Source organism: Phalacrocorax carbo, chromosome 1, assembly GCF_963921805.1.
Source record: "Phalacrocorax carbo chromosome 1, bPhaCar2.1, whole genome shotgun sequence".
Taxonomy (NCBI): domain Eukaryota; kingdom Metazoa; phylum Chordata; class Aves; order Suliformes; family Phalacrocoracidae; genus Phalacrocorax; species Phalacrocorax carbo.
The window spans coordinates 203,564,755-203,589,644 of NC_087513.1; the positions used below are offsets into that span (position 1 = coordinate 203,564,755).

General features: G+C 39.6%; 1 protein-coding gene across 2 annotated transcripts in view; it reads right to left on the minus strand.

Annotated features, from left to right (window-relative positions):
- The window catches only part of ARHGAP42 (Rho GTPase activating protein 42), a 172,286-nt gene that overhangs the window by 79,478 nt on the left and 67,918 nt on the right, over positions 1-24,890 (minus strand). The gene's annotated exons all lie outside the window — the stretch shown is intronic.

Below are 24,890 nucleotides of genomic sequence, written 5' to 3' on the forward strand. Positions count from 1 at the left end.
GTAATGAACGATGTATTAAGTTCATCTACAATACATAGGAGGGTTTTCTGGTATTTTACTTCCGTTTATTGCATCTTGCCTAAAACCAGAATAGAATACTAAAACTTCCAGGAACATATTTTAGCAGAACAGAGAAGACAAACATAGTAGTACTGACAGTGCTGCCTAAAAAAGCCTGTGTTTACAGAACCTGAATCTTTGACAGCTGACTCTTTTCAGGTATCTCTTTGGATTATATACCTAGTCATACTGAACACAGGAGAGTAAGGCAGAGAACTCTAAAAAGAAAAGTGGACAATTTACAAAATACTCTAGATTGGATTCCTTCACCTTTCTAGTTTTAAAACTAATTTAAGATGTCCTGCACCTATTTTTATCTTTCAACCTAAACCAGCATTCCTAATGAGTCACAGTTTTCCCCTCAGGGCCTCTGTTTGTTTAGTGTAAATCCAGTCCTGGGAACCCCATTCTGAAGATCATTCCCAGCAGTGACCACCCGAAGTGGTCCCTAGTCATTTGGGCTGGAAACACACATGCAGAGGAATACAAATGCCAGAATGCCACCGTGCCACTCGCTAAAAAAAAAGTAGCATGATTTCACCATATGCCCTCTAAGGGCAAGCAGAATAACCAACTAAATTGATTTTACTGCAGAAAAATCAGAAGAAACTGAAAACTGCCAACACATCAGAAATAAAGCATAATAAAATCCATTACAATATTCTATTATACTAACTGCAGGCAAAACTTTAGGTTTTCTGCACAAATATCTTTTTTTCTCCTCACCAGTCCAGTCTTTACCATGCTCATCACATTCCATGTTTGGGCTTTGGTAGGTTTGGGCAAAACTAACATGTACCTAAGCCAAATGTGAATGAATACAGCTCTTGCGACTCTTCCATAACAATAACTGATAAGCTACATTGTCAGCTGAGCATGAAAACTTCCCAAAAGGTTTTAATAAAAAGCATATACAATAAACCACTGAAACACAAACACATTTTCTCTCCCTCTGAACCTAAAGCTACAATTCAAAAGACCACAGAATCACTACGTATCTCTCGGAAGGGCAGAGTTTCAGGAAAAGTCAAGACTCCCTCCGACATCCTAATGTAACAAAGTCCAAGACAGCAGAAGCAGTTCTTGGCATGCTTGATGATGCAGTCATCAAAATGGGCTATATTTAAAGATAAAAATCAGGCACTGAGGATGAGGAGGACTGTTTTCACTGCATTCAACATACTCCATCAGTTTGAATGGAACAGACTGCAAAGCTATGTAACTCTCCAAGGGGACATTTCCCCAAAATTATATAGACTTTTAGGCAACGTCTAGCAATCAAACTGAGACTCAACGCTTTCTATGAGACAAAGTGCATGACTTAAAAGATAATCTCTATCCCAAGGGTCATTAAGCAAAGCAGTTTAAAATTAACGGGTAGAAAACTGTTAAATGACTTGCCCACAATCAGGCAGAATTGCAGTGCATACATCTGGAAGCAGCAGCTGGAAGTTCTGATAGCTTACAGAGCACGTACATGACTTTTGGCACATACAGAAATCACGAAGGCTTGCTGGAGCCACTAGTACACAAGTGTGGATGCATCTTTTCTTTCTTTTCATGTACAAAAGTAAATTTTTTTCTCTGCCTTTCAGAGTCATTGCTATATACAGCAACAATGTAGTAAACACATAACAGTTCAATTAAAAGAGACTTTCGCATTACTGAATATTACCAGTATCAGCACTGCTAGTCCTGTTGCTAGTCATTGCCAGTCAAACTAACTCCACGAGGAGCTGAATACGGCTCTTCCCTTTGCTCAACACTACCATGATTAGGCAGCCTCCATGCCACACCAGGAGACCTCACTTTATGTATTGCCCTCTTGGCAGCCTTAAAATGACTGAAACACATCTACTACCAGTCTCACTCAACGCTGCTGCAAAGCAGATTAAATACCCTGCTTCAAACACTGTGGAAGAACATATTCATAGGAAGCATACGGCACTGAGAGGAGTCACCTGGGAAGTAAGTGGCTTTGCTGGGCTGAAGCTCAATGTTCTTCTCTCCCACAGTTACATATGCAACTAGGAATGGACAGTGGACAATGCTGTCACACATTTCACCTAGACATGGTCTGTGCCCCTGAATAGATCTGCTGAGCCGCACCAATAGAACATACTGCAAGCTCACCCACCCCTGGGCTGAAAGCTCCTACTGACAAAAGCCCTCATGTGGCAATTCGTCTCCCAGCAAAGTTAGGAGCTAGGTCAGCAATGGGCTTTGGCTTTGGGGAGGGAGAACACAGCAGCAGCAAAGTAACAGAGAGAATCCCGGCAGAAGCTGGTATTTTAAGACACAGACCGTTCCCGCCGTGAAAAGACTTCTTGCCCATTTCCACCACACTGCACCTAGCTTTTGGAAACTGAAAATCAGAGAAAGAATTTTCACCTTACATGTGCACTTATTCACCTCCTTTCATTGCTGACTCCTATCACTGCAATTACTTTACATTACAGTTTACTTGTTAAGGGTTACAAATTGGCATGCAGCCCCTCCCCTCATCCCAAAACTAGGAATCTAATCCTCCCACAACCATCTCTGTACAAATCTGATTGCTTTAGATAATCTGAAATTTTCACTGTGTGGTCCTAATAGACCAACTTTCTTCCTGCCAAGATGTAATCCCTACTCAGTTATTGTGCTAGGTTGAAATCACAGACCCTTGGAACAGGCAAACGTCAAAAAGACTGTAATGGTTTCTGTAAATAGCAACTTCAGAAATCCATATTGTGTTTAAAATGCAGATGTTATCCTTAAGAGCTTATTCAGATTAGTCACACCTTTAGAAAAGTTATACTTTCTTGATCCAGTAGTTATTGAATGCTACACCATTCCAGCTCCCAGCATGGCTAATATGTGTCAGTCAATCAAATAATATGACCATTTCTCGTTTGGCAAAAGCACCAGTCTTCCTCCAGAAAAAGAACGTTAAAAAAAAAAAATCATGCAGTTTTAACTTAGTGTCAGTTCATCAGTCTTTTTTCTTCTAATTAAGATGCTAGACAAGTATTAGGCAGATGTAATAGGAAAATATTTCTTTAACAACTGAGAGCACTATATTAGATCTAGTAAAAAAGAAACACATTTTTCTAAACTAAAGAACTTAATCAGCTTTTTAACTTTGGTATGTATAACTCTATTCAGCATTATTGATAAAAATACCATTAAAACAAGCACCACCAAAATCACACTGAATTTGTAAAAATAAATTGAGAAAGAAACATTTAAAATATTGAAAATACTTTTTCTAAGCCAGCATTGACAACTTATGAGGTCCTTCTCTGTTTGCATAACTGCAACATTTCAATACGCTGACAGACTTTGAGCCGATGTGATGAAGTACCTTAATTTGTCTTTTCTGATGCGTGATGTTACACCTTTCCAACCCACCCTCCTTCCTTCCAGAAGTTAGCTGTGAAATTGAATTAATGTACCAATAGTGATATTAAACTGTGGATTTCACACATCACAGAGAAACTCCACATCTACACTTGGAGATATTTTTGACCAGTAAATTTTCAAACTTTTCTTTTTTACTCAAATTTTCAGTCATCAGTAGAATGAAGAAAAAAATTCAACATCAACTAACATATCCTTAAGAGAATCATAATTGTTACACTATGTTAGAAAGGTAAGAATAAAATTTTGTAAACGTATCTGAACATTTCCATTTCTAGATTTTCTTAAATTTAAGTCAATGTTAATTTTTTGAATGAGTCTTCTAATTAGTTTTCTAGCCTTGAATTTGGGATAATGTATGATATGCAGACTGTACATGCATCATTCTTCTTCATCATCTTTTACTTAGCTAGGACCAGTGGATATAAACAGAAATTTAACTAAAACATTGATGCAGCTACTTATTCATTATTAAATGCTAACAACATAGACACAGATATTTTAAGCCCTGAAGCACTTTACAGGCTTTGAGCTTCACCTGGCAATCTACAATGTTGAACTGCAGTAATAAGAACAGTTAATACCTTTTGAGCTTTATATTTTTATTTGTCAGGGTAAGGACTAGGTAGGTCACAGAGAGAATTAAGTTAATATGATTCCCAATTGCCAGAAGACGACAGCAATAATATCAAGTGAGGCACTTTTGCAGTGGCAGAATTAGGAAGTAAATCAAGCTTATCTGAATTATAGTACAATGCTTTTTAACTATGAAAAACTTCTGGTTTATATATTCTATTTGGGAAAGACATTTTTGCTCCAAATCTGCTAAAAGTACTTTTCACCGCAACACAGAACTATCACACTTGCATATGGGAAATAAACTCATTTCCCTGAAGTATTGAATGACTCACGAATTCTGAATGCTGACAAACACTAATTTGCTTCATGTTGGTATAAGACTTCTAGAAAATACCAATTAAACTCATTCAAAGAAGGCAGCAATTCTCATAGCTAATATATTCATAGCAATGCATTTCTAATGTAGAAACATATTGTTCTGCTAGACAAAAAGAAATAATTTAATTTGAAATCCTTCCCCTAATTCCTAACATCTGATCTTTCAGAAAAAAAACATTTCTTTCAGTCTGTGGGCTGTACTAACAGCTCCTAATCAATTCAGCTTCAAAAACAACAGCAGAGACCGAATACAGACAACCAGGCATTTATATAACTTAGTTATGTATCAGGTTTGCATGCTACAAAGAATATAATATGTAATCATAAAACATTAGTCATGTATTTAAGTCCTCAGTTTCTATTTTAAAAGTGCAAATATTACATAAAGTTAATAATGTGAATTTCAGTGCCTGTAACTCAGTGAACTCAGAAGTATTTTTGCAGCTTTGTACAGAAAACTAAACAGACAAATCACATACTTAGAAACAAAAAAATTAATATAATTGAAGTTTATCTTAATGCCTCTCACATCTGCAAAAAAACATTACATCAAACAATATCCCAGCTTGTGTTAATTTTTGAAAAATATCACTACCAATGCCAGTTATTTCATGCAGAGTTGAAATTCAGATGATGTTAAAGCAGATTCAGAAGATTACAAAGTTTTAACTACAGACTAGTAATAACATAGGTTGGACACTTCCATGTACAACGTGTAATGCAATATTCAGCTTCTTAGCAAAAACCTAGTGCTGTATCAAGTTGTCTTAATACATTGCAACAAAGGGATGCTTATAAATCACATGCCAATCAAGGCTGGGAGTAATTATATATGGCTGTATCAATTATTTTTCTCGAAGTTTTTTCAGGTGAACATTATTTTTTAATTTTCTATATCACATAGCTTATGATTAAAAATAAATTAGTATATTGTCATACCTGAAATGACTGTTTCTTGAAATAGTCAACGAATGACAAAGGAGAATATGCACAAAGGCTGCCTTTAGCACAGAAAAGACCAGTCTCCTTATGGAGTCCTCATGAGACATTAGAGGAAGAAACACTCCTCTGAAGAACAATAGAGAGGAGGAACCTAACTTCAGATGTTAGGTCTCAAGAAGTGTTTCTTTTCTACTGATTACACAGCAAGCAGAAAAAAATCAGCTATCCTTGGATAAAGTTGGTCTTTGTGAATATTCCTGCCTCAGGTTCTACCATAACTTTTTCAACCTAAACATTTTTATTCTAAAAAGTACACGTTGATATGAGGTGTATATATATACACAGGGGAAAAAATTATGGTATTGTCATGGTTTAACACCAGCTGGCAACTAACCCCCACAAAGCCGCTCGCTCACTCCCCACCAGTGGAATGGGGGAGAGGATCGGAAGGGTAAAAGTGAGAAAGCTCGTGGGTTGAGATAAAGACAGTTTAACAGGTAAAGCGAAAACCACGCATGCAAGCAAAGCAAAACAAGGAATTCATTCACTCCTTCCCAGGGGCAGGCAGGTGCTCAGCCATCTCCAGGAAAGCAGGGCTCCATCACACATAACGGTTACTTGGGAAGACAAAACGCCATCACTGCGGATGTCCCCCTGCTTTCTTCTTCCCCCAGCTTTGTATACTGAGCATGTCGTCATATGGTGTGGTATATCCCTCTGGTCAGTTGGGATCAGCTGTCCCGGCTGTGTCCCCTCCCAACTCCTTGTGCACCCCCAGCCCACTCGCTGGTGGGGTGGGGTGAGGAGCAGAAAAGGCCTTGAATCTGTGAGCCCTGCTCAGCAATGACCAAAAGATCTCTGTATTATCAACACTGTTCCCAGCACAAATACAAAATATAGCTACTTACTAGCTACTGTGAAGAAAATTAACTCTGTCCCAGCCAAAGATAGCACAGGTAGAATCGTAGAATCATTAAGATCGGAAAAGACCTCTAGGATCATCAAGCCCAACTATCAACCCACCACTACCATGTCCCCTAAACCATGCCCTGAAGTGCCACATCTACACCTTTTTTGAACACCTCCAGGCATGGTGACTCCACCACCTCTCTGGGCAGCCTGTTCCAATGCCCGACCACTCTTTCAGTAGAGTGGTATGTACACATATTTTAAACTTAGCTTTGTAATAACAATTTGAGGTTTTCTGTCTCTTGACTTTGCAATTACTTGGTAGAGGTCTTGGTAAAGAAAGGCTTCCTGATACATTTTTCCCTCAGAACATTAAATTATGGGTGAGAGTATAAACTAGATCTGAAAGCTCTATTTTTCCAAGTGCCATCAGATGCTGTCCTGGTTTTTTCACTTTCAGAAATATTTACTATTCCAGAAATACCAATCTTCAGAGAGATGAAGTAAGATAGGGGTTTCATTGGAAGCATCCCTATTTCAGAGACAAATGTGCTACAGAAAGAATGGTCTCTCTTTTTATCTCTGTGTCCTATAATGATGCCATAGTACTTGAATGCTTGGATATCAGTTCCTGTACTGCTCCCATCAATGCCTCTTCTATTTCCAGGCTATGAAAAATTGACAAAGTTAGAGACAAGTGCAGATGCTGTATCCACTTCTGTATGAACCAGGAGGAGATCCTGAACTTCCCCTTCATCAGGTAAGTGATATCCTCTAAGGTTAATCTGAAAAGAAACTGGTGGCATACCGAGTTTTTTGAGTGATGCTGAGACAGAGCCAAGTGCCACTAGAAATCTCATAACCTTATCTATGGAGAACTAAATTTGATCTTGAAAAGTAGATCATTGGTAAGACCTTAAGATGTGAGACAATTTAGGATACTTTTGATGGAATTTTGACAATCCCATATCCTGACCAAAACCAGTTTTTCCTGCAAAGCTCAAATCTTTCTGGCACAGAAAATCTTCAGGTGGAGACTGCAGGAGACAGTGGTCCTCACACCGTCCAAACCCTCCACTTCCGTAGCCAGTTTTGCCTTAACTCCACTCATGCAGGACTCCTTTGCTGGAGGCACTGGCTCACCACTCCTGTGCTCAGCCAGCCTTTATTCTTCCCCTCCGCCCACACGGCTTTCCTCCTGCAGAGCACTGTGAATTCCATGCAAGCAGGAGACCTCCAACTCTCAAGTTTATTTCCCCTATATATTCAAATCCCACAACAATTAGCCAAGCATTCAATCTGACCTGCTGCCCTTCCTGTGACTCAATGCTAAACCATGGTGACACTGCAGGAATTTAAAAGGAAAGTGATGAAAAAGAAAATTCCAAGAGGTGCGTGCTGTTGAACCAGAGGCTGAAGGAGAAGGCAGAATATAGATTTAAAGGCTATTTTTTTTAAATCAGAGGTTCAGTTCTATTAAACCCATCAGTTCAAGCAAGCTATTGCAGAAATTTATATTATTGTGCATACTGCAAGACAGTGCATCTTTCACACACGTCAAGGTAATGATACTGCTCCTTAATATGAAGAGACTCTGTGCATTTTCAGAGTTTTTTCACTTCTTTTTGTGAAAAACAGTTCTCCTCTTCCAGACAAAATAAGACGCTTCACAAAATTAACAGCCTACCAGTGTGGTGTTAATTTTAACTCTGGTTGTTCCTCCACCAGTCTCCAGTATAGGTAAACTACAGGGCAAGTTAGGTAGAGAGTATCACACCAATTCTAATTTAGACTAGTACTAACAGAAAGAAATTACATTCCCAAGTTGAGAAGGAAAAGAAACATTTAATCACACTTGAAAGCACAATGAACACCAGGACTGTACTTGTACCATTTTCTTTAATTTTTTTTTTCTTTAATCTTCACAGGTTGGAAGGGACCTCAGGGATCATCTAGTCCAACCTTTCTAGGAAGAGCACAGTCGAGACAAGATGGCCCAGCACCCTGTCCAGACAACTCTTGAAGGTGTCCAACGTGGCCGAGTCAACCACTTCCCTGGGGAGATTATTTCAATGGATGACTGTCCTCACTGTGAAAAATTTCCCTCTCGTGTCCAATCGGAATCTCCCCAACAGCAACTTGTGTCCATCCCCCTTGTCCTCTCCATGTGACTCCGTGTAAAAAGGGAGTCTCCATCTTCTCTGTAACTACCCCTTAAGTACTGGTACATGGTGATGAGATCCCCTCTGAGGCTCCTTTTCTCAAGGCTGAACAAACCCAGTTCTCCCAGCCTATCCTCATATGGCAGCTTCCCAGTCCTCTGATCATCTTGGTGGCCCTTCTCTGGACCCCTTCCAGCCTGTCCACATCCTTTTTGTACAGCAGGGACCAGAACTGTACACAGTGCTCCAGGTGTGGCCTGACAAGCGCTGAGTAGAGTGGGATGATGACTTCTTTCTCTCTGCTGGCGATGCCCTTTTTGATGCAACCCAGCATCCTGTTGGCCTTCTTGGCTGCAGCAGCACACTGTTTGCTCATACTGAGCTTCCTGTCCACCAGCACCCGCAGGTCCCTTTCCACAGAGCTGCTCTCCAGCCAGGTGGATACCAGTCTGTGCTGCACTCCCAGATTATGTTTTCCCAGGTGCATGACCTTACACTTCTCCTTGTTGAACTTCATAAGGTTCTTGCTGGCCCACTCCTCCAGCCTATCCAGATCTCCCTGCAGAGCAGCTCTCCCTTCTGGAGTGTCTACTTCCCCACTCAACTTGGTGTCATCAGCAAACTTCATCAGGCTACACTTGATGCTGGTATCCAGATCACTTACGAAGATGTTGAATAACATTGGGCCCAATATTGATCCCTGGGGGACTCCACTAGTGACAGGTTGCCAGTTTGAGAGAGAGCTATTTACCACCACCCTTTGGGTGCAGCCTGTCAGCCAGTTCCCCACCCACTGCACAGACCACTTGTCTAGGCCATAACACATTGATGTCTCCAGGAGGAGACTGTGGGGAACCGTAACAAAGGCCTTGGAGAAGTCCAGGTAGACAATGTCCACTGCCCGCCCCATGTCTACCAGGCAAGTCACTTTGTCATAGAAGGCCACCAGGTTTGTCAAGCACGATCTGCCTTTAGTGAAGCCAAGTTGGCTTTTCCCAATCACATGCTTTATTTGACTTGTGATGGCCCCCAGGAGGATTCGTTCCATAACTTTCCCAGGGATTGAAGTGAGGCTGATGGGCCTATAGTTACCCAGATCCTCCCTCGAGCCTTTCTTGTAGACAGGGGTAACATTTGCCTTCCTCCAGTCCCCTGGGACATCCCCCATTCTCCATGACCTCTCGAAGATTATGGAGAGCTGCCTTGCAATGATGTCAGCAAGCTCTCTCAACACCCTTGGGTGGATGTTGTCAGGGCCCATTGATTTGTAGGGGTCACGCTCCTGTAGTAGTTCATATACTAACTCTTCCTTCACTGATGGTGGGTCAGTGTTTGGATCAATCGGCAATTTTCTTCCCAAAGCCTGGGACCCAACAGTGCTGGTAAAGACCGAGGTGTAAGAACGTGTTGAGGACCTCTGCTTTTTCTGCATCATTCGTGATTGATTCTCCTTTTCCATTTAGCGATGGTCCTATGTTTTCCTTCTTTTTCTGCTTGTGGTTGACATGTCTGAAGAACCCTTTCTTGTTATTTTTTATGTCTACAGCCAGTTTCAATTCAAACTGGGCTTTTGCTTTTCTGACTGCGTCTCTGCACTCTCTGGCTATGCCCTTCTAGTTCTCGGTGGACAACCTTCCACTTCTCCATTTCTGGTGTGCTTCCCTTTTGGATTTGAGTAGACCCAGGAGGTCATGGTTGAGCCATGGGGGCCTCTTGCTCCGCTTCCCTCCTTTTCCTTTGTAGGGCATAAATTGGCTTTGTGCATCCAGTAGAGAGTTCTTGAAGAATTCTCAGCTCTCACTAGCTCCTTTGTATTCCATGGAAGCTTCCCATTGAATACCTCCCAGTTGAGCCCTGAGTGCACTGAAGTTTGCTCTTCTAAAGTCCAGAATCCTTGCCTTAGAGCTGACTTTCAGCACAGTCAGCAGGATCCCAAACTCCACAATATTGTGGTCACTGCAGCCAAGGCTATCAGTAACCAAGATTTTGTGTGCTAATGAAACAAAGAAAAGCCAAAGACCTCACGGAGGGAAGCCAATTCAAGGATTACTCCCAGGACTACACTTGAAGGGGAAAAAGAAATAAAAAATAAAGAATATAAATAAATAAAATCAAAGAACGAACTGTCCCACTCATGCTAAGAAGATTGCTAAGCACAGTATAAAAACAAGCAAACCTTGCAGAGAGTACTGTAACTATCTTTGTGATCACTGACCAGATCCGGCCTTGTCTCATAAGCTGGGGAGAAGATCAAATAGCAGGAGGTTCTCTCAGGCTCTCCTTCCCATTTGGTAGTTTCCTTTGTTCCTCCCAAGTATAAGGCATGGAAGAAAATATTACAGTTTGCAGTCAATACATTTTGTGAGCTCATAGGTAGGAATGAGTGACTACAATTCATTTTAGAAATACTCCATCATACTATCTTCTTTTTTTTTCTATTTTTAAACTATCCACTGTCCTATTAAGCACAGCATGTAATTAAAAATAATTAAGTTTAAAATATTTTCATGACATTGGTACATGATTCATTAATAAACTATTTATATAAACCACATTTCATTCATTTCACACCCAACAGTCTCAAAATTGAGGCATAGGCTTTCTGAGCTGTTTCCACATGCTCCTAAATGAGGTGAAGATGACCTCTGCTCTCTCAGATGAGGGTGCAACATAGTGAGTACCTATCAAATACAGCTCAACCACTCTCAAGCATCTTGCCTTTTCTGTGGTATCTCCATCTCTATGGCAAACTACAATATCTATGGTACTTCAGCACTCAAAGATCCCAGTACAACCTTTCACAAAAACAGTAACTTGACTCTCTTGGAAGGAAAGTAGGCACCAATATCCTCCATGTATGCAACTACTGTGAGGCAGAAGCTCCTTTCTTCCTCCCAGAAGACAAGCCTTGTGAATGACCCTGAAACCCTGGACCTTTAAGACCACTCTGTACTAACACTGGTTAACTTTCTTTGGGGCCAAGTAACAACAGAGAAATATAAACTCTAAGAACTAGCTTTAAGAAAGCAGAGGGAAGAAATAAGTATTTTTGTATTCAAAGAACAGTTCTCCCACAAAATCTATGAACTTTAAGTGTCCCCTAATGAATCGGTCCATGCACTGCCAACAGCAAGATCTGACTGAGGACATTATCGTCTCAGTAACGATACCAGTACAAACAGTCTCAAGAACTTACCAGCCAATTAGCTCAGTCACTCAACATTACATATCCAGTCTCTGCACTTGATAGAGCCACATAAGCTTCCCTTCCCAATCAGTGGGGAGAAATAAGCACACGATTCCTGTGACCCATTCAGACACCTTTCAGATAAGATGCATCACATCATGAAATTGCCATGTTCTCTGCAATCAAACTCAAGTCTGCTATTCTGCTTCCCTGAAGATAATTCTGAGTGGATGTATAAAGCCTAAATACAATATTATTTAGATATTTCCAAAAGAAAGCAAATGCATGTCTGAGCCACTGGGCCTGATATCTGCTCTCACTCAGGGATAATGCAAACCTGTTTAAAGTTTTATGGGATAACCGAAAGCGGTCTGGGACTGGGCAAGAGTCGCTTTTCATTCAGCAGAAAGCAGATAGATTCAACAGAGACAGTGTAAACATTATAGACATGTGGAGTGCTGAAACAGGTACATTCAGAACTGCTCCTCTGGTCTAGGCTATTTTGCCTGTTGAAATCCAAACTTGCCATTGCCTCTCTCTTCTTTTTAAGATGGGACTTCACTCAGTCTCAGATATAAGCATTCTTCCCTACATCACACAGCCCTATGGCAGCATGCTGCCTCTGCTACTCACGGTTTCTGTCATTAATGGATATTAAGACACTAGATTCACCAACTGACTCTGGAACATGGCAGCTAACTGGTGTCTGACAGAGGTAGAGCTCATCCAGGGAGCTCACTGAAGCTAAGTATGGAAACCAACAGAAAAAGCAGATCTTTGGAAAATCAGAAGCTCGTACCATCTGACCCTATTCACTTAACGCTGCTCCAGAAACATCTGAACGTCATTATGTTACCTAATGGCAAGGTCTTACAAAAGTACAGGGCAAGTTCCCAACAGAACAAATATTTAACAGAACTACACAGGAAGTAAGAGGTCTTATATATGACTTCAAGCATCTTATGATTATTTTTCTTAATGAGTTGTTCATCTATTCATGAACCGCAACCACAACAGACAATACTTAATGACTGCAACATGGGACTTAGATTTTAGACATTGCTTAGTGAATGACAAGACACATAGGGAAGGAAAAAAAGGCACTTAGATATGAATAATTGTACCATGAAGTTACAGCAAGTTTCACATGCATCTCAACATTTCTCCTTTTCCATAGCGAGGCAGATGATTTCTGGCTGAACTTATCATTACAGGTAAAAGAGAGTAAAGTTAGCCACAAAATTTCCACATATTACAAGTTTTTAAAGATGGCAAAATGGTGTTTGGCATATCTAGATAAGTATATTATCTACACGTTCATTTAATACTTCTTTTTATTGCTATTTCCCTTTAACTATCTTGTTTGCTCAATGCATTCATTGCCTGTGATGTCTCTGGAGGGAAAAGCTAAATATTCATTCCATCTGTTTTAAATTCCACATTTGAGAATATGCAGTAAACTTAAAACGTCTTTGTTGCCTTATAAATATTTAAAGAGAAAATATCATTATATTTAAACTCCCAGAATTGTTGTTATTTTACAGTAGTTAAGTTTTAATGTTTGTATGCTAATCTGTTTCGGTTATAAATACAAGATTCTTGGGCATTGTCAGATCACTAATACTTGAAGCATAACTTTAAACAGCACCAAGAAGAACCTACTCAGTTGCCACTGTTTGTATGTGGAACAGAAATTGCATTTATTATATCACCTTCTACTAAATGGTCTGGTTTGACATACCAAATTTACTGTTAAATTTACTGTTAAAGACATTTTAATAGCTGATGCTCAAACTGTCCTGCTGAGTTGAGAAAGTGCAGCAGATACATGTTATCAATCACTCCAACTAGCAGTAAAGTCAGAGGCTACAAACCTGCCACATACCCAGTGAAAAAACTGTTTCTGATAACATGTAGTGGCCATGAGATGTCTAATATGCTTTATGGACAGCTTTAAAAAGTATTTATACCATATAATACAATGCCATCTGTGTACAGAAAGCAGATTTATTCTTGGAGGAATAGTACACGTCTTTCAAGCATTGTGAGCTGCTGAAATGAAATTCCTACAAACACCTTTATGTTAATTCTATTTTACATCTTCAAGATGCACAAAACAAAGCCTTAAGAAAACGGATTATGGAAAACAGTCATGTTCCATATATACACACATGTATATGTACAAATGCATATACGTATGAAGTCAGATATTCTCTTATTTTCTCGTAATTATTTTACTGCAAATCTCAAAAGACTGCTAGATTTAATTTTCTTTTTACGTAGTTGAACAAAGAGGCAGGTTAAATACCTCAAATATTTGACCCAAATAAGGTCAAACCGTATTTTTTCCTGCTACAATCATATTCAATAGTATTTTATAAACTCAGATTACAATAGGAAAACCATGTGACGCTAACCTTTAAAAATGTCTTTAACTTTGACCTACAGACTTTAAAAACATACTTACTTTTTAATAAAATTATGATACCAAAAATTTACATTTAATGTATCTTTTAAAATAAGAGATTACATAACAAAATGTATATTTTTACCTATTATGATCTACAAATAATAATAGCCTTCAAGAAAGGCAACACAATACATTTTACAAGATAAACAAGGAAATGAAGCGGAGAACTGAAAAACAGCAGCTGCTAAGAATTCTAAGAAATAAAAATGAAATTGTGCTAGCAATACATAATGGTCCCAAGAAAATGAATGTCAGAGGTTGGTATCAAGACAAAAAAAAAAACCACCCAATTTTTAAAGGGCATGACTAGTTTTATGACCATGAACAAACACACACTAGTTACATGTGTTAAATTGAAGGAAATCAGATCTTAGACTTGAAAGTGTTTGCAGAGTGAGCACATAACTTCCTCTCCCACTCACAGCATACAAACTGGCAAAGGAGTCCTGTGTTTGTTGAAACATTAGATACTCCCCAGTAGAAACATCTGTGTACAAAAAGGGCCCAAAAAAATTCAGATAGGTTGTGCTTTATAATGTAGTTGAAGTGGTAGAGGAGAAAATTTCCAAAATTAATATCACACAAAAATGATCCATTAAAAAAATTAACTTCTATCCTACATCTTAATTTATTTCTCCCCTTCCCCCTTGGTAGCCTGAAAAAAATAATTTTTTTTAAAATTGCATAGCTCTTCTCATGTGTCAAGTCTTTATTCCAAATGTCAAACACTACCCCAAGTATTACAAGTACTGAATAAAGACGTAAACACTGGCATGTTGTTAATTAGGCTTCATGGGGAAATTAGGATGCAAAGAACAGTATCAAGGGAATTTCCCAGACATGGGTTTTAACAATCCTGTTACTGCCCTCCCACAGTAACTTTTAACAAAATTGACTTCATTCCTCTCTCAGTATGTCTTGCCAAGAAACGGATTTGAATAAAGAGCCCTCATTAGCAATAAAAGTTTAGAGGGTCAAAGTGCTGCTTGAACTTTGCATTGCTGAAGTACATGCAAGGAAAAGCACTTTGCTGAATTACTAACAGTGTCTGCACAAGCCAGCCCCAGCCTGCCAGTCCTACTGTGTCAGCTGCTGCTCCGGGGGTCTTCAACAGCAACAGCAGAATAAACTTGTAGCATCCGTGACAGAAATAGATACGATAGAAAAGCTTAGGATACCAGCCTTCTCTACAATTGTGGAGCGCTCAGTGGCTATCCAGACCTTCTCAACTCCTGCCTAGGCTCTGTAATGTGCTCTGGGAGATGCCATGTGAAGGCTGATAAGAATTATGCAATGAGTATTAATGCTCAAATAATTTTTACCTGCTCCCTGTTAACTTCAGAGTAAAATTTAAGGTGTTGGTGATTCTTGAGCACAGTGGTTACAGGCAGGAAAGTATCTAAGAGCTATTCAGGGCTGCTCAGATATCTCCCTGCTGGTATTCAGAAGACTACTTACCTTAGTGGCAGCATAAATATTTATGTTTTACTACTGACAGCACCACCAAACCAATCCAAAAATGAAGCAGGTCATATCTACTTAAAGAAACTTAAGGATCAACAGAATTGTAAATTAAGTTCCTGTAACACCACCTTTATTAAGCCATCTTTAATTCAGGTTCTCGGGCCACAGCTGTACATCTAAAATAGGGCACCTAGATCCATTTTAGGAAACTTTCACTATAGCACAGTTCTAAGAATTGAGTTTTAAACAAACAGGATAATCTACGAACCTGTCTCCATGAGTAGGACAATCTCTAACACCCAGAGGGTTCATACAGTATGGACTACCCTCTTTGTAACTAACATAGCTACTGTTGGGTGTTAAAGGCAAAAAGCAGAACTCAAGATTCCTAACATTAAAAAATAATGCTGAATGTAGGACACGTGAACTCATGCAAATATCAAATGTGCCTGGAGAGTGCCCAGAGAGGGACTTGTCATCACTCCTTCAGCTCAGCTACAAAGAGTTAATGTCAGGAATCTGAAGGGCAGATGTTTAAATCTGGCTCTGATTAAAGGGGAGGAGGGATTCTGACACGGTTACATATAATTCACAGAAGGAAGAGACAACTTGAAAACAGTTCTTGGCCAACAGAAAGGTAAAATACATTCACGGTCAGACTCTAAGGTGTGTTGATCCCCTAGAAAACTCAAAAACTATCATATGAACGTGTTTAAGATAATTCCTCTTTAGGTACTGATAATAAAAGTCTTTACGAAGCGTCAGAGCGTCTCATCTTCGGTGTGCACAGGAATCAGAAGCCAGAAGGCATGAACTGGTCCTTCTTCACTTACTTCCATGATTTGGATTTAAAATAGACTGACTTACTATAATGCAACGTTAACCATTACCAAACACATTTTCCTGAAGAGGCAGTGAAGGACTCTGCAGTACCAGGCACCCTTACACCCAGCAACATCACTGAAAGAGCTGGAGCAGTGAGCAGACACTGCAAAGAACCTGGCTGCTTATGCAACCTGAACACCACATGTATTGATCATTGTAAAGTAAAATTCAAATACAGAAAGCACTGTATATTAAGGTTTTCCCTCCCCCCAATATTTTTCATTTATGTGAAAAATATTCACACCTTAACCCTATAGGAGTTTTAAATAGATTGACAGAAGCTAATGGCCAATAAGTTAAAAAAGAAAGGGGGAAAACTCAACTGACTTACGCCTTGTAATGGATTGTAAAAGCCCACTAGATGTTAATATACTGGGACAAGTTTGCTGCACACAACTGGGGCTCCATTTTTGTACCTCCTGCGCTTTCATTCACCTCTTTTCAGGATGTGCTAGTGATCTTTCTTCCCCTGAAACTACTTTCAGGTAACAAGGACCATGCGTGCCACCTACCCCTTCATAGCACAAGGGTGCACTTCAAAGAACTTCTGATTTGTCCGTGTCCTATATTCTTGTTTTCCTTCAGTGGGCAAGAGCTCAGTGGGGTTTTTGCCACTACTGTCACTTAATAACAAGAGCTGGAAAATGTGCCCTGCCTCTCTATCAGTCAGTCTCCCGTCTCTTAGTCTTGCTGCTTAGTCGTGTCAGCAGAACTATTGTCGTGGTGAAGGTGACCAGCTTGGCTAAACTGGGAGCTTTTGCTGGGACTCAGGAAAAAAAAGGAGAGTTTACCAAGTTTGGAAGAAGACTCAGGCAACTCAAGAAGAGTACAGGAATCTCATTAGGACATGCAGAGAGAAAATGAGAAAGGTAAAACCCCAGCTAGGACTCAATCTGGCCACTGCTGTAAGGGATAACAAAAATATTTTTACAAATATATTAACAACAATAAGAGCCAAGGAAAATCTCCAACATTTTTGGATGCAGGGGGCAACACTGACACCATGGATGAGGTACTGAGCACCTCCTTTGCCTCAGTCTTTAACAGTCAGAACAGCTATCGCCAGGGTATTCAGCCCTCTGGAGCTGGAAGGCAGGGACGGATCGCAGAATAAAACCCCCATAATCCAGGAGGAAGCAGTTTACGACCTGCTGCTCCACTTGGACACTCACAAGTCTATAGGGCTGGATGGGATCCACCCAAGAGTACTGAGGGAGCTGGTGGAGGAGCTTGCCAAGCCACTCTCCATCATTTATCAGCAGACCTGGTTAACAGGGGAGGTCCCAGACGACTGAAGGCTTGCCAATGTGACACCCATCTACAAGAAGGGCCAGAAGGAATATCCAGGGAACTACAAGCCTGTCAGCTTGACCTCGGTGCAGGGAAGGTTATGGAGCAATTCCTCTGAGTGAGCTCACCAAGCATGTGCAGGACACCCAGGGGATCAGGCCCAGCCAGCATGGCTTCATGAAAGGAAGGTCCTGCCCAACCAACCTGATCTCTTGCTGTGACAGGGTGACCCGCCTAGTGGATGAGGGAAAGGCTGTGGATGTTGTCTACCTGGACTTCAGTAAAGCCTTTGATTCTGTCTCCCACAGCACCCTCCTAGAGAAGCTGGCAGCTCACGGCTTGGATGGGTGTACTCTTTGCTGGGTTAAAAACTGGCTGGCTGGCCGAGCCCAGAGAGTTGTGGTGAATGGAGCTAAATCCAGCTGTCAGCCAGTCACGAGCGGTGTTCCCCAGGGCTCAGTGTTGAGGCCAGTCTTGTTTAATATCTTTATCAATGATCTGGATGAGGAGATTGAGTGCACCCTCAGTAAGTTTGCAGATGACACCAAATTGGGTGGGAGTGTTGATGTGCTCGAGGGTAGGAAGGCCCGACAGAGGGACCTGGACAGGCTGGATTGATGGGCCGAGGCCAATTGTATGAGATTCAACAAGGCCAAATGCCGGGTGCTGCATTTGGGTCACAACAACCCCATGCAACGCTACAGGCTTGGGGAAGCATGGCTGGAGAGCTGCCTGGTGGAGAAGCACCTAGGGGTGGTGGTCAACAGCGGGCTGAACATGAGCCGGCAGTGTGCCCAGGTGGCCAAGAAGGCCAACAGCATCCTGGCTTGTATCACGAATAGCATGGCCAGCAGAAGCAGGGAAGTGATCAGTGCCCCTGTACTCGGCACTGGTGAGGCCACACCTCAAGTACTGTGTTCAGGTTTGGGCCCCTCAGTACAAGAAGGACATTGAGGTGCTGGAGCGTGTCCAGAGAAGGGCAACAAAGCTGGTGAAGGGTCTGGAGAGCAAGTCTGATGAGGAGCGGCTGAGGGAACTGGGTTTGTTTAGCCTGGAGAAGAAGAGGCTGAGGGGAGACCTTATCACTCCCTACAACTACCTGAAAGGAGGTTGTAGCGAGGTGGGAGTTGGTCTCTTCTCCCTAGTAAAGTGCGACAGGACAAGAAGAAATTGCCTCAAGCTGTATCAGGGGAGGTTTAGACTGGATATTAGGAAAAATTTCTTTACCGAAAGACTGGTCAGGCTTTGGAACAGGCTGCCCAGAGAGGTGGTCACCATCCCTGTAGGTGTTCGACAAACCTGTAGACATGGCACTTCAGGACATGGTTTAGGAGACACAGTCGTGTTGGCTTGACAGTTGGACTTGATAATCTTTGAGGTCTTTTCCAACATTAATAATTCTATGATTCTATGCATAGATGGGACCATCTTATAAAGTGTGAAAGAACGCATTTCACTTTTTTGATCTATGAAGAATTACAAAGATGACCAAAGCTGCTAAGTTTCATAACTCAGAGAACTATACCCTTTTCCCCCTATTGGTTTTATATTTTTCACCAAAACTATCAGTTTCTATCTGTCAACAAATTATGTTGTTCAAAAGAAACTACCCTGCATGCAGAAGTGAATGACAGAAAACAACAACTTGAACACAGTACTTTGGACAATTTCATCTAGAGAAATCCTTTGCTCTGTGTATTCCATCTACACTATATAGGTGTTATTTATATCACCTGAGGAGAAAGAACTACCTGGTGTTAAAGGGAAAAAAAAAAAACCAACAAGAAACAAAAAACCATCAACACAAAACCAAACCAAAAAAAGCCCATTTACCTTTTTCTCTTTTTTCTTTAACCAAACCCCTGAAAATGTTTAGAAGGCACACATAAATCAGCAACGGATATTGTCATGCTATGTAGCTAATCATCTGGTAAGTGATGCCATTTCTTTTTATGGCTTACTTTATGGATTTTATCTGAGTGAAACTGTAAAAGATAAAGTAATCATAAGCACAACCACAATGAAGGACAAACAGTTCAGTTGTGTACTTACAAGTTTGGGTATTTATCTTTCTATCACTGCCGTTAATACAAACAGTGCATGTCTCTTGACTAGGCTGAGAGTTGAAATTATAACGAAAGCTGAAAAGAACTTGAGAATATTGTTTCAGATAGCCAGCAGAAGAAAACTTTTCTGGTTTTTTCTGCCTTTATAGCTTTCCAAACAAACAAAAAAAAATCCTCAGCTTGAATGTTTACATTACATATTATCAAGGGGGAAATGGCTACATAAACACAGGAAATAGCATAATTGGAGCACAGAACTAATTAAGAAAAAATAGATCCAGAATTCAATATACCTATGCTTCTCCACATTTATAATGGTATTCTTCTGAGCCCTTTGGTAAATGTAGATATTTTACTATGTTACAAGTGTCTTTCACTTCTTAAACATTTATCAGGAGAAAAGTATTTTTTTCCCATGAAGAAAAAGTAAACACAACAAAAGCAAACCTTGTATGGGGGGGAAACGTCAACTTAAGAAGTGAAGGAATCTCTCTTTTGGTGGAGAGTTTGTGTAGCTTTTTTTCTTTCTACTTTTTTAAAAATTCAACACATTAACAGTTACAGAAATTATCTGATTAAAATAAATCTTAGCAAAAAAACCCACAAGATTTACTTTACAAAGTCCCTACTTTAAGCCTTCCCAGACACTTTCACTCTGGCTGGCAGTCCTACTTAAGCGTCACCCCAAATCAGTTCCGTATGTTTATTACTTTGTCTCTTTGCTTTTCCAAATCCTGTCTGTAAATTTTGTGGCCAGGCCTGTTTCCCTCACTCTGCAGATGTCAACAAAACTCTCCAGAGTGGAGTGAATACACCCCAAAGAGGCCTCCTTGTGAGGTCCATTACGATGTAAAGGGAAAGTTGGAAATCAATAAAAGAATAAACAAACACATAACTAAGCAAAGTAGGAACTTTCTGACTTACTATGAAAAGTAAAACCAACGTTTTTCAATTAGCACACATTATCCCTTAAGGGATGTTCAGATGTCAGACTCACCACAGCATTTATTTTAAATAGCTTTATTTCTCACATTTCCCGAAACTGACTTGAAATATGCTTTCCTCAAAAAATCAGAAAGCCAGAGTGCAGGTGCCTTCTTGCTAGACAGAAGCTGGAGACATTAAGACAGATAGACAAGCTATTCTTTAGAGACAGACTTCTAAAGGAGATCAAGAGATTGAGTGCCCAAGCATCATCACCAACTTCTGAGTCCAAAATAACACCTCAAAATTTTAACTGAAACAAATGAAAAACCTTAAATGAAAGTTTAACAGTGAGAGATAAAAATATATTGGGAGAACTATTTACTAGAGCTAGGATTTTATTTTAAATTCATTTAAATTTAAAATGGCCAGCTACCGAACTCTCCATAGAAAATTAGGCACCTAAATTTAAAAAATCAATCTATTTAGAGCCTCACACAAAATGGTCTTGGGAAAATATCATGGCTAACGAAATTACTCTTAAATTCAGCTGGAAGAGCAGATATTCATTAGAGGTTGTCCAACTCTCAGCTGTTTCCCCTTTTCCCCATATTCCCTACCTCAAAAAAAGAGAGAGTCGAAGTCTGAGAAATACAAGGTATTCTTAGCCCATTATCATGATGGGCATCTTTGAAATAAGTTACTAAACAATACCTGATTAACCATGTTTCAGGCTAAGAAGGACGCATGGTCACTGAGTAATAAAAAATACTTACTCTGTTTCTACATTACATTTTCCAACACTTGGCTCAATCTCAGTTTGTGCCTTAGACACTTCTATTTTCCTTGGCAAAGTATTTCACAATGTAGCTCATCCTGAGGAAGTTTTCCTGGCATTCAGCCTAAATTCTCCCCCAATTTCTTCCTGTCAGATGATTGCCTCTTCTTAGCTAGATGATGTAAGCAGCATACGTGCTTCCCACACAAAGAAACAACTTCTGCTAATAATGTACAAACGGAGAAGTTAAAATTCCCTCCTTTCAAGAACTCATGCAGAAAGAAATGCAAATGAGACCATCTGAAAAAAAACAACCCTGTATCAGATCATGAGCTCATTCTTTCATCAGCTCGTTGTGTTTACACTCAACAGCTTCTGAAAATGCCTGTGTAGCAGTATGAGGATAATTACACAAACACAGAAGCATATAAAATTAGACAGAGATTATCTACACATATGCTAAGGTATCTACAATCTTTTGAACAATTATTCAAACTTTCAATATTTACAATAGCATTTAATCTAAACAAATAAATACACTGCACTTTTTTATATACATATAACAAAATCTTATCTTGCTATGAATCTGAGTCAAAATTTATAGATTTTTTTGCTTTTAAACTGCTATCAGCATTAAAGTATTAATATATCTGCTACTGTGATTTGTTTGGCTTATCAGAACACTGAAATGGCTTGTAAAGAATGTATGAACTACTTACATACTATTTTACAAAAATACTTTTGACATCATACCAAGAGCTTGTGTAAGTTACAGCCATTTGTCATGACTGTGGTTTGAATATAACTGTTATCAACTACCAAAACTTCATTACTAGTATACGTAGACCCAGCAAGCCTATTTAATAATTATGGTAGGAGAAACAGTATTATATTTTCTGTGCTACTAACCCCATCAGTTTTATAAGCTTATTTGAGAATCAAACCTTCCAAATTACAGTAGATACTGCTACTATATTATCACAGCTTTGAAGAGACACCATATTCCTGATGGTCCCGCAACAGCTTCTGCCATTTTTAGGATACTGTGCTAGACTAATCTTTACTGAAATTTTGTTCTACCAGCTTGGTTGCAAATATAACTTTTGCTACCATATTAAAGTCAGTAACAACTGTATCCTTTATTTATTTTTTTTTTAGTTATTAAAGAAAATAAATCTGGAAACCCTGTTCCTTTTCATGATAGTTATTATTGTAAGTATTATTCTTGGTTTGTTATTTTGGGAACAGGCACCTTGGGAACAAATATCTGATTGCAGGCCCATGAAATTAATTTCATTCTAGCAGGTCTCCCTTAATGGAAGTCTCACTGGGATCGCACAGAAAGTTAGTTACTACTAGTACTTCTTAAAATTCAAAATGGATGCACTTGAATATATATTTGTTAAACACATGCCAATCCCCAGGCACAACACAGATCATATGTTGGAATTAGTTTCCGTGTTTAGAAATGGTTTGAATAAATATCCAAAATGCTTTATGTGAAATCTGTGCTGGTTACAAGATTGATTCCCAAACATGGTGAGGTAACAAGCTTTAGAATGTGACAGGCTCATACACAACTGAGCACAAAGCAAACCTATGCGGGCCGATGAACTCTTCGACAACCTCATCATTTTTCCCCTTTGCCTTCTTATTTTGCAACTCCCATTCATTGACCCCTGTTTCAAACTAAAGAGTGATTGCTTGACAGGCAAGGTGAACAGTTCAGACTGGTCTTAACTATTGATCTATCTACTTATTCATTAGCAGCTCATGCAATCGCTTCTGCGTGAGGTAAAAATACTTTATCAGTAGCTAAGTGGTGGCTGTTGGGACTAAGCAACTATGTATGCACCACTTTATCAGTAGTCAATGTAATACCTGGCTGCTGCTCTTAGTGAGGCTGAGAATTGATTAACAGCCTGGCAGGGTTGTGCCAGTAGTACAGCTGGCCCTGCAGTCACTATTTGTGACCAATCTGTGCTGCCTTCTAGTATGAAAACAAATTTTCATCTTTGCAGACACTGCAGGTCTCCCTGGGTCAGTTCCAGTAACTGCAGAAGTGGGGTTATTGCTACTAACCTCTACTATCTATTAGTATTAGGAACCACTTTGCATTATATTGCACAGCTGCTGCAAAATGAAACACTGCAAAAGGCAGTCTGATAGTTAAATGCTTTGCTTCTGTACTGGGTCTGGTTTTTGATACAAGAGCCATGGCAGTATCCAAATAATCCAGTATTCGTTATCTATCCCGTACCAACAAGACCACCCCCCCAAAATAATTTTAAAAAATTAAAAAATATATTAAAAAACTGGTGCTGAGGAAACTAGCTACTCTAAGAGATGAATGTAATTGGAAGTTGTATCTTGTTTTAACAACTATTTCATGAATGAACATGTCCAGGCATAAAGCCAAAGTCAGCTGAGCTGTTTGTAATGGTACTATGCCCAGGGACTGTTAACTCCAAGATTGGAAGTATGCAATGAAGTTTCCTTCAGGAAACAAAAGCACATATATGTATATTTAAAGATATTTTCTGAAGAAAGGTAGGTTAGCCATAGATTTGAACTATTCAGAGATAAATTAACTTTCACAGGTGTAGGATCCATAGAAAATATTTTGATATGTCCATGCCATTGATGGCATTAACTACCTGTGTGTACAGTGCTCCGGTACCCCAAGAAATTTAAAGAGACATGCAATGTAGCTGTTAAGGCTCACTCCTTACAACCACAGGAAAAATGTCATAATGTTCCTTTAAAAAACAGCCACAATTATAAACTAATATGAAAATACAATATATTATAGAAAAATTTAAATTTATTTCATACTGCAAAATACAATTTTATAGCCACAGTATACAAAGCTTTACTCATAGCTGGCACACAGTAAAACGTTCAAAGGTTGTTTAAGCCTCAAATGCGGAAGAATTGTAATTTAGAAGGTTCTGCCAATTGTCAGTGGTGAAAGTTCAAAATAAGCATGTTGGGAATAACACACAAAATTAAGAAAGGGATGCAGGACATGGGATGACCCATGTCATGACAAGACATTTAGAGCAAAAGGGCTAGAGGTAGCATGTTTTCTTTAAAGGTAGCCTTTTACTGAAGGACAGGTATCCAAAGAAACAGCTATTGCAGTATTTTATTCTTTAAGGCTACCAGACGCCCCATCATTCGAAACCTTCCACAGGACCATGTGACATGGCTTCCAGATTTCTGCTATAATTTCCTTTTACCAGCAGAAAAATAATGTCTTTGACTAGTTGTTTGACCACAACTAGTTGTAACAAGGACTGCAACAAACATTGCACCAAGAGCTAGATTTGCAGGCATTTATTTGGCAGTCATGCTCCTTAAGTACAATTTACTGATCTTGCATTGCTGCTTC